We start from the raw sequence: 6,744 nt of genomic DNA, 5'->3' as shown, positions 1-6,744 counted from the left end.
GTCCCCCCCTTCACCCTTCCTCCTCCATAACCCCCTGAATAAACATTCAACCTCACCCTGCATGTCGTGTCTATCCATGTTTCTGTCTTCTGCCCGCCCGCCATGTGTCTCCCTGCATGGCCCGCCACCACTGCTCTGAGACCAGCAGCTCTCTGCCTGGGACTGGCTGCTCCCAGAGCCCGCTGCCTGCCACCACATGGCCCGCTACCACCATTTGGGACCTACAGCATTTCTGCTGCCTACTGCCGAGGGGATCTTGCAGCATTTTTTAAAAAGAACAACACCAATAGCAGCAGTTAAAGCGCTTGGGACTGGAGCAGACTGAGGAGTTTGGTCAGAGCCCAGTGCCCAGTGTGTATTGAGCCCCTGCTGTGGTCAGACTTCAAGTCGTATATACCTCTGAACAGTTCACAAATTCATGGGACTCTTAGGAGGCCACAGCTAAAAGGTCATCTCTCTTACAAATGGCTTCCTTCTCTGCCAGTTGCCGAGCCCAAATCTGAAACATCGCCCTTGATATCCTTGTCTTCTCCCCTTCGTCCTTCAACACCAGACTTGTCAGGTCACCTTCTTAATTCCAAGTCCATCTGCTTTGTTCCAGCCTCCTGCCAACACTGTGCCTGGTTATGTCATTTCCTAGCTGACACAATGTATACTCCATTCTGTGTCTGTCTCCACCTAGCAGAGGGACTTTCAGAGACCCAGGTCTGGTCAAGTCACTGTGTGCAGCTTTCCAGGTGAGGCTGCACACCCAATGCAAGCCCTCCCTATCTCACCCGTCTGACGCCTCCTTCCCTGCACACGTGGTGTGTCAGTTGGTAATGTTTATTCTTCAAGGTTCCCCCAGGCAAGTTGCCCACACCCAAACCCTTTCTCCATTTTAATTCCCTTTTCCAGCTACCTCCATTTTTTTTTTCTTCCAGGTCTTTCCTTGAAAGTAATTTAATCAGGAGACCAGCGACAGTTCTCCTCCCTCCAGTTCAGCTGGCCCTGTTTTCCTCAGAACACGGAAGGGTCAAGATCATTCAGTTTTTCTTCCCCGTGAGCTTCACGGCCCCTAAGACCACATTGCCTCTTGTTTCCTGTGGCGGCACCAAACACACAGCATACAGGGAGCCAGGTAACCTGTGGATGAACTCAGTCCTGGCTTCCTCACTGGCCACCTGAACTGCCATTCCCAGAAACGGTAAAAGAAGAAAGACTTCTGAGTAAGAATTCCAGGGGGGGTGGCTGGAGATATGGCTCAGTGGTTAAGAGCACTGATTGTTCTTCCAGAGGACCCGGGTTCAATTCCCAGCACCCACATGGCAGCTCACAACTGTCTGAAAATGCAGTTCCACAAGATCTGACACCTTCATACCAACGTACATAAAATAAAGTTAAATAAATCTTAAAAAAAAAAGAATTCCAGGAGGGGTCTGCAGTTAGCAAGAACAAGTGCCGGAGGATATCAACTATGATTACATAGGAAATTTTAAAACAGTTTTAAAAATTGATTATTTGAGCTGGAGAGTTGGCACAGTAGTAAAGAACATTGGCTCTTGCAGAGGACCTGGGTTTGATACCCAGCACTCACGTGACTTCACAACCTCTGAGGGCACCAGGCATGTGCATGAACGTAGGAAAACCACCCGTACGTACTGAATAATAAATCAATGCTTAAAAAGTTGTTTCTATTTTATGTGTATAGGTGTATTTGTATGTACTGCCTACATGCCTGGTGCCCAAGGAGCCCTGGATCTGGAGTTACAGATGCTTGTGAGTCACCATGTGGTTGCTGGGAATCGAACCCAGGTCCTCCAGAAGAGCAGCCAGTGCTGTTAATCTCGGAAACTTCTCTTCAATCCCAGGATTTTTAAAAATTCTTAACTTGAGCAATTTAGGTTATTTGCATAAAATAAACTTAAATATCATTTAACTGATGATCAAACAGCCTTGAGCATGGTGGACAAATGCTCTGCCACTGAGCTGCGTGCCCAACCCTTGATACTTTGGGAAAGGGCTTCCCTATCCAGCTCAGGCTGGACTCCATCCAGCACACATCCTCATGCCGTGGCCTCCCAAGTGTGGAGCCAAACCTGAGGCCCTGTGCTTGGCTTCTTTGGACTTTCGATTCTGCAGACTGCAGTTGAGCTTCTTGGGTGTTGGTAGCTTTTGTTGTTGTTGTTTAGGTCAAGTCAGAACATAGTTTTGTGGAGGACCTAGCATTTAGTGAACATGCCTTTTTTTTTTTTTTTTTTCTCCCAAGACAGGATCTCACTACGTAGCTCCAGCTATCCTGGAATTTACTATGTAGATTAGGACAGTCTTGAACTCAGAGATCCGCCTGCCTCTATCTCCCAGTTGCTGGGATTAAAGACGTGCACCACCACCACCCAGGCCATGAACAAGTCTTTTTAGATAAGGCTCCCCCCCCCCCCCACAGTCGTTGATAATAGTGTGATGGACACCTAATGTCATTAGGGGTCCTAATGGCCATCAGCGTCTGCAGTGGTCAGCCCAGGGCCAGTTTCCTTTCTACCCTCCTTGCCCTCATTCTCATTATTTTGAAGCAAACCCAGATAACATATGGGTTTCAACTGTTGATAGCATTTTTAATTAGTGAAGCATGGTGGCTTACTTTACTCTCAGCACTTGGGAGGCCAAGGCAAGCAGATCTCTGAGTTCAGGCCAGCCAGGGCTCTATGTAAGACCTTGTCTTAAACAGGCAAACTAACAAAAATTCCCTCAAATCCCCCACATTTCCATAAGTGCATTAATACCCGTTAAGTCATTTAGAAGCTCCTGAGAGGTTACAGTAAATAAAAACCCTGGAGAATGGAGTGTTGTGATTAATCAGATTTCTCCTTCACCGAATCATTAGCTAGACAACCCTTATTTAGAAAAGGGAAGAGCTTTCTAAGATAAGAGTTTACTTTCCTGCCTGAATGGGTAATGGTACTGCAGGCTGCCTAATCTCTTTATCGAGTCTGATTGGGTACAGCTCCTGGGCTGTTTGGTTCCATTACGGTTGTAGTGGGGGCAGGGTCTGAGCCAGCAGAGACTGGCACCCTGCCACGAACTCAACCGAGCAGCCCCAAGTCACCCATTAGTGAGGGCGTGGCTGACTTTCACCGGGACACTTAGAAGCACCGACAGCATCTTCCCTTCTGTCCCTGAGTAGTAGAGCTACCCCACATCCGCTCCTCTAGTCTGGTCCCCTTTGGTCAATAACTATACCCCGAAGCCTAGATTTGAGCTGCATGTGGGGAGATCCACTTTACTGGAGATCAAACAAAATCGACTTCAATCCCAAGTGATACGGGTCTCTGAGATCCTGCAGGAGCTGAGAGGATGTAAGACCAGGAAGGAGTGTTTTAGCATCTGGGCCAGGAGCCAAGCAAAGCTAGCCAGGCTGCGGAGGGATCTCCCAGGCAAAGCCTGCGGGGATGGAGTGAATGGCAAAGGAAGCAATGGTTGCCAAATCGTAATAACTTAACATCTTAGGTTTTGGAGGTTTGCCCACCCCAGGGTTTTTCTTGTCCCTTACCTCCTCCGACTTTGGCATTTATCTCCTTTGTCCCTGACTCATTCCTCTCATGAGTTTCTCAGCTCTCTATTTCTCAGCAACCTTTCTGTAACTTCCAGCCTCCCCTTCAGAGAGTCGTGCATTCCCAGCGCAGGGCGCCTTGGCGCCACCATCTCCTACCGCCTTGAGCCACGCTCGAGGCTCCGCCTTGATTCTTTTCTTTATGTCTCACATTCTCAACATCAGTAAGTTCTCCAAAATACACACAGATCCTTCAACCATTCTTCCAGACAAAGCCCAAAGCCCTACTATGTCATTCACCATAACAAGCTCTGTCTCCCACCGCCTTCCGGTTCCACGGCCCAGGCAGAGGAGTGCCCGTGCCTGCGCGCCATGCATCCCGATGGGTCCTCGCCCTTGCCAGCGTCGCCTGCTCTCTTCCTCCATGGTCGGCCCTGGCCTGGCTGGGCCTCGTTGGCCTTTGAACTCCCACGAGAGCTCCATTTCTCAGGCACTCGCGTCACATGCTACCCTCACTTAGTAATGTAGCCCTCGGTGCCACTTTCACGTCACGGCTGTGGCTTGAGGACTAAGACCACATCTCGTGTTATCTGACATCTGTCATGCATACAGCTTCTACACCCAGAGTCCTTGGTGAGGTCGTGATTTAAATCGCATCTACCACTACCTGTTAGCACAATGCAGCAGCCTGTGAAATAGGTACTATTATTACTCCCTCTGTAGAGATAAGGAAATTGAGGCTTCGAGATGCTTATGTAACACCCAGCACCAAATGCTGATCTGAGCTGTGGTCCGGGGTGTGTCTGGCTGTAGTGCCCAGTCAGGGATTCCCCTGAACTGCAGCCGGTATGTGCTGGTTCCTCCGCTGGACGTTCCAACAGTCCACTTTGTCTTCTGGGTCTACGGAACAGAGATGCTGTCCCATTTGCCACGCGAAAGCCGAGGCTTCCCTTGTAAGAACATTTGGCAAACGAAGAACACAGGGAACAACTTCAGTCTGACAAAGTTTATCTGTGTAATGTCTACAGCTAGTGTATCGAGCAGTGACAGACAAAGCCTCCGCTAGGATCAGGAACAAGATTGGGGTGCCACTTTGTGCCACCTCTATTCAGTGTTGTCCTGGAGCTTCTATCTGGGGCAGTTAGGCAAGAAAGCAGAATACAGGGTATTCGAGTTCAGAAAGGAAGACATAAAACCATTTCTTGTTCTAAGTGCTAATGAGAATCCTGTTTAGCTTCTGCGACCACATGAAACCGGGTGTGCTGAGCATGGTACGCCTGTAAGCAACAAAGCTGTGTAGATGACATGATGTTATACATAGAGAAATCCAAAAAGGGTATTAGAGCCAATACATGAGTTCAAGATGGGCGCAGAAAACAAGATTAGTGCACAAAGTCAGCTGCATTCGTGTATTCCAGTAAATGGCCTGCAGATGAAATGGATATCCTGGGGCTAGAGATGGTTTAGTGCATAAAGGCACTTGCCATGTAAACCTAATGATCGGAATTCAATTCCCAGAACCCACATAAAGGTGCGAGGAGAGTATACAGTCTGTAAAGTTGTCCTCTGACCTCCACACACGTACCGTGGTACTGGCATGTGCACACACATTAATAAAACAATCTTATGTAATACACAATCAAGAACAAAATTCTGCCAAGCAGTGGGGGCACACACTTTAATCCCAGCTCTAGGGAGACAGAGGTAGGTGAATCTCTGTGAGTTCAAGGCCAGCCTGGACTACAGAGCGAGTTAGTTCCAGGACAAGCTCCAAAGCTACACAGAGAAACCCTATCTCAAAAAAGCCAAAGCCAAAAGAAAAACACTCCTAAGAAATAAATTTAACTAAGATAATTCAAGACTGATATTAAATAACTAAGATAATTAAACTGAAATTTTTTTCTTTTTGATATATATTTTTCAAGACAGTGTTTCTCTGTAGCTTTGGAGTTTGTCTTGAAACTAGCTCTGTAGACCAGGCTAGCCTTGAACTCACAGAGATCCGCCTGTCTCTGTCTCCCAAGTGCTGGGATTAAAGGTGTGCACCACCACCGCCTGGCTACACTGAAAATTTTACAACAGACTAGGCACATGCCTTTAGTCCCTACACTGAGGAGCCAGACACGGGTGGATCTCTGTGATTTTGAGGTCAGCCTAGGCTACACGGTGAGACTCTGTCTCAAACAATTGTTACAATATTGTTGGGAAGTATGGCTAACAATGAAAAGAAATTAGCTGTTTATATGCAGAACAATGTTACAGGCGTGTACCATAATACCCCATACAAACCTGACACGGAAGGGCACGTATGGTACTGTTACATACAGATGAGGGTCCCCGGCTGGCATACAAACATCCAAAGAGACAGAGCACGTCTCCAGGGTCGGCGGGAGGTGACGTGCTTCAGAACCTGTTGGTAGTGGTTATTACACGACTTTGTGTGCCAAACGCCACCAGATCACGGGCTTTACTATCGCTAACTTTATTTTGTATGAATTTTTCTTTGTTTTGTTTGTTTGCTTTCCTTTTGAGGCAGGGCTTATCTGGGTAGCTCTCTCTGTCCTGGAACTCACTTTGTAGGTCAGACTGGCCTCGAACTCAGAGATCCACCTGCCTCTGTCTCCGGAGTGCTGGGATTAAAGGGGTGTGTGACCATGTCTGGCTATGAATTTTTCAATTTAAAATGTTTAAGAGATTATCCCAGAACATGAATGGTTGAGTGAAGCAGGGGAATCATGAGTTTGGGGCTAGCCTGAGCTACACGTGTTTACCCAACGACCCTGCCTCAAGGCATTCTGTGTGGTTTGGAAGACTTGCCCCTGCTGTAAACTGAGCTGTAGACTCAGTGCAGTCCCCATCAGACTCTGTCTTTCTACAGGAACAGACAAGTCAGTCCTAACACCCATCTGTAAGGCAGGGAACCAAGAATAACCGAAACCATCTTGAAAAAGAACAGGGTTTAAACCCAATTTTAAAACAGTTTAAGCTCGGTGTCATGGCTCCTACTTGTTAGCCCAGTACTTGAAGGCTGAAGCAGAAGGAGTACAGCAAGTTCAAGGACATCCAAGGCTACGTAAGGCCCTGTCTCAACAAAACAAACCAATAATTATAAAGCTACGCTTTGCCTAGAACTTGAGTAAGGGAATCCAAGTTCCAAGCCTGCCTGGGCTACCTGAGACCCTGTCTCAAATAAAACTAAAAACATGATGAAGCAA

This window comes from Alexandromys fortis, unplaced genomic scaffold, assembly GCF_014885135.2.
Source record: "Alexandromys fortis isolate MF-2015 unplaced genomic scaffold, M_Fortis_MF-2015_v1.1 scaffold_56, whole genome shotgun sequence".
NCBI classification, from domain to species: Eukaryota; Metazoa; Chordata; class Mammalia; order Rodentia; family Cricetidae; genus Alexandromys; species Alexandromys fortis.
This window is presented reverse-complemented; position numbering follows the sequence as displayed.